Source organism: Hemitrygon akajei, chromosome 8 (genome assembly GCF_048418815.1).
Source record: "Hemitrygon akajei chromosome 8, sHemAka1.3, whole genome shotgun sequence".
NCBI classification, from domain to species: domain Eukaryota; kingdom Metazoa; phylum Chordata; class Chondrichthyes; order Myliobatiformes; family Dasyatidae; genus Hemitrygon; species Hemitrygon akajei.
In genome coordinates this window covers 101,468,387-101,481,269 of record NC_133131.1, presented here as the reverse complement: position 1 = coordinate 101,481,269, position 12,883 = coordinate 101,468,387, and positions in this window count along the sequence as shown.

The window sequence follows — 12,883 nt, the reverse complement described above, 5'->3', positions numbered from 1 at the left end:
ATAATGTTCACCAATCTCTGAACATTAGAGAAAGAGTAACGGCCTTTAATAAAGCCCATTTGATCCATAGAGATGACTTTAGTTAAAATATTTTCCAAGCAGTTAGCCGTTATCTCAGAATTTTTGTATCCACATTTAATAGCGAAATAGGTCTATATGATGAACATTCAGTAGGATCTTTATCTTTCTTAAGGAAATGGATGCTTCATTTTTTTTTTTTAAAAAAAAGGTAAACTACCCTTCTCAAAGGATTCATGAAATATTTCCAAAAGATACGGAGAAAGTAATCTTTCAAATTTTTTGTAAAATCCTACCGAATAACCATCAAGTCCAGGAGCTTTACCTGACTGCATTGATAAGATAGCTTTCTGAATTTCATGCTCGGTTTCTCAGTTTGGCTGGGCCAGGGTTTGTCTTGCTGGCTGAACCCAAGGGTTACAATTGTGGGGGTATTGTTTGGGATTGATTCCGTTGGATGCTGTGTGATTGCCCTGAGCATTGAACCAGTGTGTTGTGTTGTGTGTTTTAGTCTGTGCTGGAGTGGAGTGCTGGTGTGCCTCCACTAATGCATGTGTGTTGAGTGGGGTGGATATTCGTACCCCAGATAAATTGTTAATTTGATTTTTTAAACATTTTTTTTGAGTACTGTTTAAGCTGTTGGCAAAGTTGCAGTTGTAGCACGGAGTTTTGATAAAATGGCGGCCTCAGACCTTGTAGTTCAGACTAGTGCTGACGTAATGGCAGTGGGACTGCCAACATCTATCGGTGCCCCAGGTGAGGCAGGGCCATGGCCTGTCCACACTGTCAGGGAGGAGAAGGCAGCAGAGTGGGCTGAGTCACAAGTCAAGTTTCCTGTAGCTGGGGGCAGAGACTTCAAAGACGGGGCTGTATCGTTTCTGAGGAGTGAGGGGAAAGAGTGGTCTGATTCGGAATGTCTAATTAGTCCCCATCCCCCAGTGAAGAGTAAGAGTTCTCAGTTGGCATCAGCCCTTGCCTCTCTGGTGAATAAATGGCCTAGTGCACAGGCAGAGGGTCCCCACTGGAAGCTAAGAATGTTCTCTGGAATAACACCCACCCTGAGGGGGAAGAGGAGTATGAGATTTGGGCACAGCAGACCTCCGTTGTTAGATGGGTGGCAGTGCTCTGATGTGAAGAGACAGATTGATGCACCATCAATAACTCACGCTGAGACTTGGGAAGCGAGATATCGGCTTTTATTGACTGGAAGAATAAACAACACTACATCCTAGGGAAAATGAGGGAGAGCAGCAGCCCACAGTCGCCTTTATACAGAGGTCTGTGGGAGGAGCCACAGGAGCAGTCAGCAGGGTCTGTGGGAGGAGCCACAGGAGCAGTCAGACAGGTATATCTAGTTCACCACACAGATCGGTTGAGAGTTTGAGGGGGTTGTCCGCTGACATGGTGAGAGCTGTGAAACCACGCCAACCCTTAGCTAACATTGCCAATTATCTGGGTGCATTGGTTCAACAGAGAGCCCAATGGAGCTCATGACGGTTTCAAACATGCGTCAGGAGAAGGGTAGAAGCTTTCTGCTTACTTTTTTTTGGCTAGAGAGGCAGCTAAAGTGCTTGCAGTGCAGAGGGGTCATTCAGGTGGCTGAGGTGGGTCAGATAAGGATGAACCAAATAGTGAAAGGCGCCCAATTCCCTGGACATGATTGCTTGGGGTCTCCAAAAGTCTTGAGAAGCACCCCACTCCCACCTTTGAGCTGATCAGAAAGGTACGGGAAGAGGAGAACATGTCGGAGGCATGGGAGGGCTCCATCAGCAGGGTACAGTTCCTGGTAGTAGCCCCCTGTGGTGAAGTAACCATGGATATCCCAACCTGGGGTATGGATGGTCAGGGAGATTGTGGCAGAGCTGAGAACTGAGATGTCCTGGCTGTTAACAGCGGGTGTGGACCCCCACCACCACCACCCCTCCCAGTATGATAGGACTGGTAGAGAGGGGGACCCCCTAAGGGGATGGACTACATAGAGGGCTGTGGGTGGCCGAGGTTCTGCGAGAAGGGGGCCGACTGGTATTGTCTGTGATAACTGTGGTGAAGAGGGACACTTCAGGTGGCTGTGTGAGTGGTGGGAAGCCCCTTGGAGAGTGAACCCACGGGTACCTAAGCAGGGAGAGGTGTCGAGAAACTTGGAGGAGATTCAGTGAGGGAACGGCCAGGTGTCTCTGGGGGAAAGTGTTACCAGCAATGTACCAAGGAACCCCCAAAAGCAAAAGCCCCTATTCCTGAAGGCTTAGTGGGAACATGCTCCAGTGTGTCACTATGGACAGAGGGTATTCATGCTAAAGCCATACTCTATACTGGATCGCAGGTCTGATTGTTGCACCGTTCATTTTATAACTGATATCTGAAGCATTTACCATTGACACCATTCAGAGATCTGGGGGCTTAGTGCTGGTGATTGTCCATACAACAGTTATTTGGCAGTGAAGCTGGAGTTCTCAGAGGCCGATGTGGGAGAGTCTGAGGTCCTTGGTAAATTAGTGCTGGTTTGTCCACACCCTGTTGAGAAGGGCAGCGTTTCAATTCTGGTGGGGACCAATACTCTTGTGGGGAGGCTCATGGGAGCCTGCAAGGAGAAAGCTGGAGAGAGCTTCCTGGGAACATTGTCCGTGCACCTGGTGTTTTGAGCTGCTTTTGAGGAAGTGCATGGCTGCATTGGGCCAGGTAATGAATTGAGACAAGGGACTGTGTGGTTCACCCAGTCCAAGCCAATGGCAGTAAGGCATAGGCAAGTAGTGAGAGTGATGGGGATGCCCAAATTTCATGGAGTGCCTGAGAGTGAAGCCCTCTTAGTGGACGCTTCAGAAGACCATGAGGGGGAGTCGGGCTTACCTGCTGGGGTACTGGCGAGGCCTGAACTGCAGAAGCCTTGGTTGTACAAGCAAACAGGATGGCAGTAATTGTCAGGAACACTACGAAGAGGGAGGTCACCTTCAAGTGAGGGATGCCACCTGCGCATCTTTTCCCGGTGACAGCAATGTCTAGTCTCCTGTGAGACAAGCCGGGGAGAAACTATTGGACAAAGGAGGAAAGTTGACCACTGAGTTATTCAATTGCAGGGGCTCCCCGGTTCCTGCGGGTTAGAAGAGGAGGTTAGTAGAGAAGATGTTGAAGTTGGATGTTGACTTTTCCACTGAGTTTGATGTGGGTTGTTTCAAGAGCATTCGTCACACTATCCAGGTGACTGAGGATACCCCGTTCAGAGGAAGGTCACGGAGACTGGCCCCTGCAGAGGTGGAGGACTTTCGGCAACATTTGTACAAGTTAAAGGAAGCTGGGCTCCTCAGAGTCCTGAAGCCCCTATGCATCCCCAATAGTAGTGGCCCAAAAGAGGAATGGGAAGGTACGGATGTGTGTGGACTATAGGACTCTGACCAGTGTACAGTCCTGAGGATCGAGGATGCGCTGGTATGTATGAATGCTGCGAAGTGGTTCAGTGTGCTGGATTTGAGGAGTGAATATTACCAGATCCCCATGAGTGAGGCTAACAATGAGAAGAAGACATTTATATGTCCCCTAGGATTCTTCCAGTTCGAAAGGATGCCCCAGGGCATATCAGGAGCCCCTGCAACCTTCCAGTGGGTCATGGAGAAAACGGTGGGGGATATAAGCCTGAGGTATTGGTGTATCTGGATGACATCATAGTGTTTGGATCCACCTTGGAAGAACCTGAAGCGAGGCTACTGAAGGTGCTGGACTGCTTAAAAGCGGAAGGGTTAAAACTTTCCCTGGACAAGTGCCAGTTCTGCAAAGTGTCAGCTATGTTGGACACATAATCTCACGGGATGGAGTAGCTATATAACTGGCTAAGATAGAGGCAGTTACCTCTTGGCCAAGACCCCAGACTGTGAGCACTCTGCGCTCGTTCCTCGGGTTCTGTGGTTACTATCGGAGGTTTGTGAAGGGCTATGCAAAAGTGAGCCACCTATTGAATCAACTTGTGTGGTTACCCTCCCTTGAGGGAGAAAAGGACAAGAGGGTGGAGAGTATCTTAGCCCATTGGAGCCCTTTGGACAGAAGTGGGATGCAAAATGTGAAGAGGCCTTCCAGTTGTTGTTGGAGCTGCTGACCTAGGTGCCAGGTCACAACACCTCCGGACCAACTTTGGCATTGCCAGCTGGTTCTGCCAGAGAAGTATTAGAGGATTGCGTTGAAGTCAATTCATGATGATTCTGGACATTTGGGGGGTTGAAAAGACCTATGGATTTCTTGAGACTGGTTTTACTGGCCCTGGATGAAGTCGGAGAATACTGCAAGTCGTGCATTTGCTGCATACGGCAGAAGACACTGCCTACACGGGCAGCTCCCTTGTCCCACTTGCAGAGTGCGGGGTCCCTGGACCTGTTTGGATTTCCTGTCAATAGAACCTGATGCCAGCAACATGGAGAATGTCTTGGTCATCATGGATCACTACACCAGATATCCACAGGCTTTTCCTACCAAGGACCAGAGGGTGTCCATGGCGGCCAAAGTGTTCTGGGAGAAGTACTTCATTTATTTTGGCCGTCCCAGGTGGATGCATAGTGACTACAGACAGGATTTCAAGATCAGGCTCATCCATGAGTTACTGGGCATGCTTGGAGTTGAGAAGTTGAGGACCACGCCCTATAATCCGCAGGGAGATCCCCAGCCCAAGAGGTTTAATCGGGCCTTGCTTGATATGCTCGGAACCTTGGAGATCAGCAAGAAGAGCAGGTGGAGTCAACACATTGGACATCTAGTCCACAGTTACAACTGCACCCGAAATGAAGCTACCGGGTACTCGCCATACTATCTGACGTTTGGGCATGAGGCGAGGTTGCCCATTGATCTTTGTTGTGGGACTGATGAGCGTGACTTACCACTAAAGAATTATCTGAAGAATATGTCTGACATAAGAAGATTGCTAAAAGGGGCTTCTGAATTAGCTGGGGTTGTGGCTGCCAAGCAGAATCAAGGAAATTAGAGGAGGCATGATCAAAAGGTGAGGGTCTCTCAGCTCCCGCTGGGAGACCAGGTCCTCATAAGGAAGTTGGGGCTACATGGGAAATGTAAATCAGCTGACCGCTGGCTAGCTAAGCCCTATGTAGTGGAGAGTCAAATGCTGAACCTACCATTTTTCCAGGTGAAACCAGAGGATGGGAATGGGCCTGTTGAGATTCTTCATTGGAACCAACTGCTGCCCCAGGACAAGAGGTGCAGGTAGATTTGGAGACTACACCTAGTAAGAGGACTCTGCGGAAATGCAGGGTGACTGCAGGGCCCATAGCAGGAGAGGTTAGGCCGGTCCCCACCCCTGATAGGGATACTGATTCAGAGGATGAGAACCTGGATGCATGGTATATGCTGCCTTTTGCTAACTCCCCATTGATTGAGGAAGAGACTTCCAGCCCTTCTCCTGCTGAGTCAGGTGGGGTGGGGGGGGGGGGGGATGCTATCTGTGGACAGCCTGGGTTGCAGTGGGACCCTGCAAGAGATGAATCGGGGTTTGGCCATGGAACGGGTCTGAGTGGCAGGAAGGAATGAGTGATAGGCTGGGGGGAGGGGCCTCACCAGGTAGACCTGAAGTATCCCCAGTAGTGTCTGAACCCGAAGAGTTAAGGGAGGGGGAATGGAGGTCTCCGAATTAAGAGCCCACTAGATAGGCTGGCCTACATAGCACCGGGGGAACAGTGTGACCCCTACCATTATTAGATTAGATTCAACTTTATTGTCATTGTGCCGAGTACAGATACCAAGCCAAATGAAATGCAGTTAGCATCTAACCAGAAATGCAAAGAATAGTGTTATTTACAAAATAACTGCCAATAAAAATTAAGTGCTATAGCAAACAAATATAAAAGTACTGAGACAGTACAATATGGATGCAATACTGCTTAGCGCTGTGATGTGAGGTTCAGCAGGGTCACAGCCTCGGGGAAGAAGCTCTTCCTGTGCCTGCTGGTGCGGGAGTGGAGGCTCCTGTAGCGCTTACTGGATGGGAGGAGAGTAAAAAGTCCACAGTTAGGGTGAGATGCATCCTGGATAATGTTTTTCACCCTGCCCAGGCAGCATTTATGGTAAATGTTCTCAATGGTGGGCAATTGGGTGCCGATAATCTGCCGGACAGTTTTCACCACACGCTGGAGTGCTTTGCGGTCCAATACGGGACAATTGCCATACCACACTGAGATGCAGTTGGTGAGTATGCTCTCAATGATACAGCGGTAAAAGTCCGTCGGTATCCTGGGACAGAGATGAGCTTTCTTGATGCTCCACAGGAAATAAAGGTGCTGTTGTGCCTTTTTGACCAGGATGGAGGAGTTCAGGGACCAGGTGAGATCCTTGGAAATGTGGACACCAAGGAATTTGAAGCTTGATGCACGCTCCACTACAGCTCCGTTGATGAAGATGGGGACCTGTGTGTGGCTCCTAGCATGCCTGAAATCCACAATGATCTCCTTGGTCTTTGGGGTGTTAAGGGCCGGGTTATTGTCGGCACACCACGTGGCTAGGTGCTGGACCTTGTCCCTGTAGGCCATCTTGTCATCCCCTCTAATCAGGCCAACTGTGGTGTTGTCTGCAAACTTGATTATGGAGTTCGAACCATGTACAGGAATGCAGTCATGGGTGAAAAGGGAGTACAGAAGAGGGCTCAGCACACAGCCTTGAGTGTTCAGGTTTGGGAGCTATGTCACTGCCTTTTACACCTGGGTTGGACTTTGTGCTTTGCAGGAAGGATTGGCAAATTATATCAACATCATGAGGACATGACTAAATTTGGTGGGGGGGAAAGTGTAGAACTGGTTCAATGCTCAGAGCAATCACACAGCATCCAATGGAATCAATCCCGGACGAGTCCCCACAATTGTAACCCTCGGGTTTGGCCAACATGCATTTGTCTAGGGGAAGACGGCCTCTGGCCCAGCCAAACTGAGAAATCTCATTTGTGTGGATGCTGTGTGATATTACTTTTACTTTCTCTTTACCATCCAGTAAGATTTTAACTTCTCACCTAATGAGTTGCTCTTATTCTCTTTAGTATTTAAGTATTTCAGTTGAACTGAGTTTCTTTTTGAGTTGGAGCTTTGCTTATCCCTTCTAAACAAACTTGCTTCATCTGTTTTCCTTTGGCTGTGATGCAATGAAGTAAACTTTGATTTTGCCAATTTGATGATCAGAAAGCTGGATTCTTTACCACCTCTGATTTTCCGCTGCCTTTAATTTGCATCACTGGGATGTGTAGATGTACAGTAACTGTGCAAGGTAGCATCTAAATGCACCAAAATTGTATTTTGGACTCCTTAATGTTCCAGCTCTCTTTGCTGCAAGTTAGTCAAACAAATTGAAAGGCTCCTCGAATAATATTAGTTATCCTCATTATTGGAAATCAACAGCAATTTTGTGAAGGAAATATTATTCCCCTCCATAGATGTTGCCTGACTTAGAGTTACTCTAGCAGTGTTTTTGCTCAAGATTTCTAGCATCTGCAGAATCTCTTGTGTTAATTGTATGTAATACCCTGGTTAAGATTTTGACTGCTATGCTGTGAGGTATTATATTTGGCTTTTTTTCTGTAAAGCAACGTGTCCTGCTGGTAGGAGTGCTTTGGCTAAAGCTAAGGAGTAATATTGTCCAATTTAGGAATGTTGTGTCGGCCAATTAGGATTGTGGGACGTAGAGCAGGTTCTAGAGAGCTGGTTGGGAAGAGATTTCTGAAGGCCGGTAGTCTAGTTTGGGGTCCTTTCTGTGGGAGCTGCGGTGCAGGGTTCAAGAGAAGATGCCGCAGAGTGTCATTGGAAGGAGAGTCTCCGTTGCAAGAATTGTTTTATGCAAGTGGATGGCTCCATGGAGGAAAGGACAATACTCCTGAGAGAGCTTGTTAGTTCGAGATGGCCTTCGAGGGAAATTCTGACTCTGGCAGGTGTGTCCAGCATGTGAGTAAAGTGATGCACCTCTGACTACTCCAGAAATGAGCTCAATGTGTGTGTGCACATTGCACTGGTTTAACTGTAATGGGCCCTGTTATTTTTTTGTAACTGTAAATTTGGTAAAGATACTTTCTCTATAATTTACTGGTGTACAGCCTGTAATTTCTGGGCTCAAATCAGGTTCCTTGAATCAGAATGTTCCGGTGTCCCTGGTTGGTTGAACCCCAAATTATACAGTACTGACACTAGACTTATATTCCTTATGAAAGATGGCCTTCTCACCACTGAGTCGCATGGCTGTTAACACAGTCAGCTAACAAGTGTACAAGCCCTGGTGAGAGGGCTACATATATTTAAAATGTTATTTGTGTTTTTAAAAAAAACTTACAAATTAATTATTTGCAAATATAGAATGCAAAACATTGGTATGTTACTATTCCTGGTATGAACTGTTTCATTCCATTTATAATTCAGTGGTATCACATAAGTACTTCCTTGCATATGTGCCTTGAGCAAACAGTGGGAAGGATTTTACGTGGGTTTCAACCACTCCGTATGCATTTGGGACAGAACAATGCATTTACCCCATACAGTCTTGCAGTCTGTGGCTGGTACTACACTTGAACTGTTCAGAACAACCATGTCATTTTGATTTTCATTCTCAGCATTTACAATCATTTGAATTCCATTGTTAAGTTCTTCAAATAACTAAACCAACTATCACAGATATTTTGTAAATAAAATTGGTAAAATCAGTTAATTGCTTTGTATTTATGGACATTTTCTGATATTATAATGAAATTTACTGTAAATTGATCCTACATGAAAATCTTGGGTATGTTTACCAACAAACAATAGTAACTATAACACAGTTAATTATATTCAACAGCAATAGAAGTTTAATCATCTTGATGCTCCCTGAAAGCAATCTTTATGATGCAACAGTTTTTTTAATACCATTTATATTTGTGGTATTGTGACCAAAGCACAGCTGAAGATTGCAAGACTGGGTTTAAGTTCCAATAAACTGGCTGATGTTAGGTGCTGCATTTATGTTGGAACCTTTACATTTTGCTAACATAATGTAAATGCAGAAACCATTTCACATAAAAGAAAATAATAGGCAGCATAATTTGGATTGATAAGTATTTTCAGCCTAATAAATCATTTCTATCTTTATGGCTGATTGTGTAGAGCTGTTGCCTGCATTTAAACACATCCTTGAAAAATTCAGAGGGCTTGGTTAATTTTTATTCATAATAATTATTTACAAGAATAAAATTTACATTTATGGAAAAGGCATTGTGTAGTATTCAATTGCATTTCTTAAAACCAATAGTACCTTTTGCCTCATGTGGACCCTGGGAAGATGCACTACAACACCAATGGTGGGGCTTCCTCACCCAACCCAGTCCCTCTCTGTCCACTAGCAGAAAAGCCCTCTACTGTGGTCTTCCCCCACTGACCCCTTGGAGTGGCTACACCAAGCTTCAGTGTATACACCTGCAGCCTGAAATGTCAGTCAGCAGTATTCCCCTGTAGCGGGGTTACCAACCCTAGGGTCCACAGACTCCTCAGTTAGTGGTAGGGGTCTATGGCATTTTTATATTTAAAAAAATAAATAAATAAATTGTGAATCCCTGTTGTACGGATATCTTAATGTGCTGGCAGGCCAGCAAATTTTGGGCAGACCGAAGGACATCTTTCACCAAGTTGAACTTCCAGCCTAATGTCCATCTCTCTTTGTATCCCTGGGAACAGCCTGTAGATGATAAAGTCCTGTGTCATGCTGCTACAGCTTGGGATGAACTGTGGCACAGGCCCTTGGACCTTCTCCACACCCGAGTCACAAATCCACTCAGAGGTGAGTGACCATCTCATCCTCACTGAAGCCCTCTAGGGGGCAGCACGTAGTGAGTGATGTTCTGGGCATGCAGGAAGGAGAGCTGACAGAGAGTGCTCCTCACACCAACCAAGCAAAGTCATGGTGCCTGTTGTTGGGATCTGGCGATGAGATGGTCTGCACAAGTCCATTCAGTAAGCCAGTCCACTGAACACGGGTCTGGCCCATCCCTGAATCCTCCAACTTCAAAATCACCACCAAGTCCTCCTCTGGCAGTGTCTACAGGATGCTTTGTGCTGATCATTGCTTGAGGGACACGGTCAAAAGTGTTGGTCTGGAAGAGCTTTTCCATGAAGGACAGGTAGTGCAGCAATGGGGCCAGATCTATCCATCACAACACCAGGGACAGATAGAACAGCAGCATGTGGTGGTATTTGGTGTGCACGCACTTTGATTCTATACACAGCCTCATGCAGCCCCACACAAAGGTGGTCATCAGAGTGAGGGTGACATTGGGTACTTTTTCCCCTCGTTTAGGGACTGCATCATGTCCTAAGACTCTCTCTGCTGTGGAAGGCTCGTGGGTGAAGTTGGAGGAGCAGAGGATGGGTCACACCAATGCTAAGTACAGTGGCCTTGAGAACACTGCACACCTGATAAGCAGGTACTCCCCCGTTATTGCGAAGGAACATCCTCCCCACAGTCCCACTTTCTGATTTATCATCCCAAGTTTCTCCAGCCAATCCTTGCAGCACACCTCCGTCCCTCTGAGCCAGAGGCCAGCACAGTCGGGTAATCGGACCCAATGGTGAAAGGAGTGCAGCATCACTCGGGCCAGTTTCCAAAGAGCATGGGGACCCTAATACTGACACAATCTAGTCAAATGCTGAGCAATCTGAGAACCGACCTTGGATATGAGCAGAAGGTGACATCGTCCATGGACATGAGGGTTTTCACCTTGGTCTCTTCACTGCCTGGCAACATCGGTCCTCTTACGTTCTTGTCTGTCTTGATGGCTTCAGCAAAGGCTTCTGAACAGCACACAAATAAGACGGGAGAGTGGGAAACCCAGCCTGACTGCAGACAATGGGGAAACCATCTTGTTTCCTTCCCACTGATTTGGACTTAACTACACTATCTGCGTAGAGCGGCTAGATCCAATTCCTGATTCTCTCCAAAGCCCATTTTGAAGAGCACTTGTAAGTGTGATATCGTGTTACAGACCCTCTGGATCAAGATGACCAGGCAGGTATCCACCCACCAGTCTAGCGTGCAGGTGATGGGATCCCTCAGCAGTGAGAGGTTGTTGGGTACAGCACAGAATTGGTCCAGGTAGATCACCTGCTCCAGAGCAAACTTGACCTTGGATCACAAACATGGGAGAACAATTAGACCATTTGACCCATGGAGCTGCTCTGCCAATCAATCATGGCTGATCCTTCCCCTCTTCAGTCCCACTCCCCCAGCCCTCTCCCTGTAACCTTTGATCCTGTGGCCAATCAAGAAGCTATCAATTTCTGCCTTAAATACACCCAGCCACCTGACCTACACAGCTGCCTCTGGTAACAAATTCCACAACTTCCTCACTCTCTGGCTTAAGAAATGTCTCCACATCTGTTTTAAATGGACGCCCCTCTATCCTGAGGCTCTGTTCTTTTGTCCTAGACTCCCCCACCATGGGAAATATCCTTCCCACATCTACTCTGTCTAGGCCTTTCAATATTCAAAAGGTTTCAATGAGATCCACCCCCCCTTTCTAAATTCCAGCAAGTACAGGCCCTGAGCCATCAAACATTCCTCATATGATAACCCTTTCATTCCCAGAATCATCCTTGTGAACATCCCCTGAACCCCCTCTAATGCCAGCACATCTTTCCTTTGAAGAGCCCAAAACTGTTCATAATACTCAAGGTGAGGCCTCACTAGTATCTTATAAAGACTTAGCATCAGATCCATGCTCTTGTATTCTAGACCTCTTGAAATGAATGCTAACATTGTATTTGCCTTCCTCTCCACTTTCTGATCCTATGTCACATCTTTCTAATGATTTGATGCCATTCTTTACCAGCAGAGCCATGCCACCCTCTTTGCCAACCTTCCTATCCCTCCAACACAATGTGTAACCTTGGACATTCAGTTCCCAAGTACAACCATCCTTCAGCCACAATTCAGTAATGGCCACAACATCATAACTTACAATCTGTAAAAAGTACAAGAAGATTATCCACCTTATTTTTTAAACTGCATGTATTATTCAGACAAAACACTTTGAGTACTGTATTTGCTACCCTTTTTGTATTCTGCATCCCTAAAGCACTGATGCACTGCCCTTGTTGGTGATGGCCTTGGGCAAGATTTTGTCATCTAAATTCGACAGTGAAATGGGTCTCCAATTTCCAATGTCCTATAATCATCCAATATCCTATAATTTAGCATCATAGTAGGTATGATGTTGACCAAGTTAGGTCTCTATTCATTGGAGCGTAGAAGGTTGAGGGGGGATTTGATCGAGGTATTTAAAATGTTGAGAGGGATAGATAGAGTTGACGTGAATAGGCTGTTTCCATTGAGAGTAGGGGAGATTCAAACGAGAGGACATGATTTGAGAGTTAGGGGGCAAAAGTTTAAGGGAAACACGAGGGGGTATTTCTTTACTCAGAGAGTGATAGCTGTGTGGAATGAGCTTCCTGTAGAAGTAGTAGAGGCCAGTTCAGTTGTGTCATTTAAGGTAAAATTGGATAGGTATATGGATAGGAAAGGAGTGGAGGGTTATGGGCTGAGTGCGGGTAGGTGGAACTAGGTGAGATTAAGAGTTCGGCACGGACTAGGAGGGCCGGAATGGCCTGTTTCCGTGCTGTGATTGTTATATGGTTATATATGGTTATGCACATTGCAGGCTGAAGGGCCTATTCCTGTGTTCTGCTGGTCTGTTCTTCCCAGTTATTTTTTTTTTGTCCTCAATATATTCTGGCTGTATTGTCTTCCATGTCAGTGCATTCAATATATCTTCCTTTTTCCTCTCTCGGATTCATAGCCACTGCAGATGATTGGTTTCTCTCTGTTCATTCCATTTCCCACACTCCTTTCCCCTAATCCTCACTCACTCACTGATGAGGTTGCT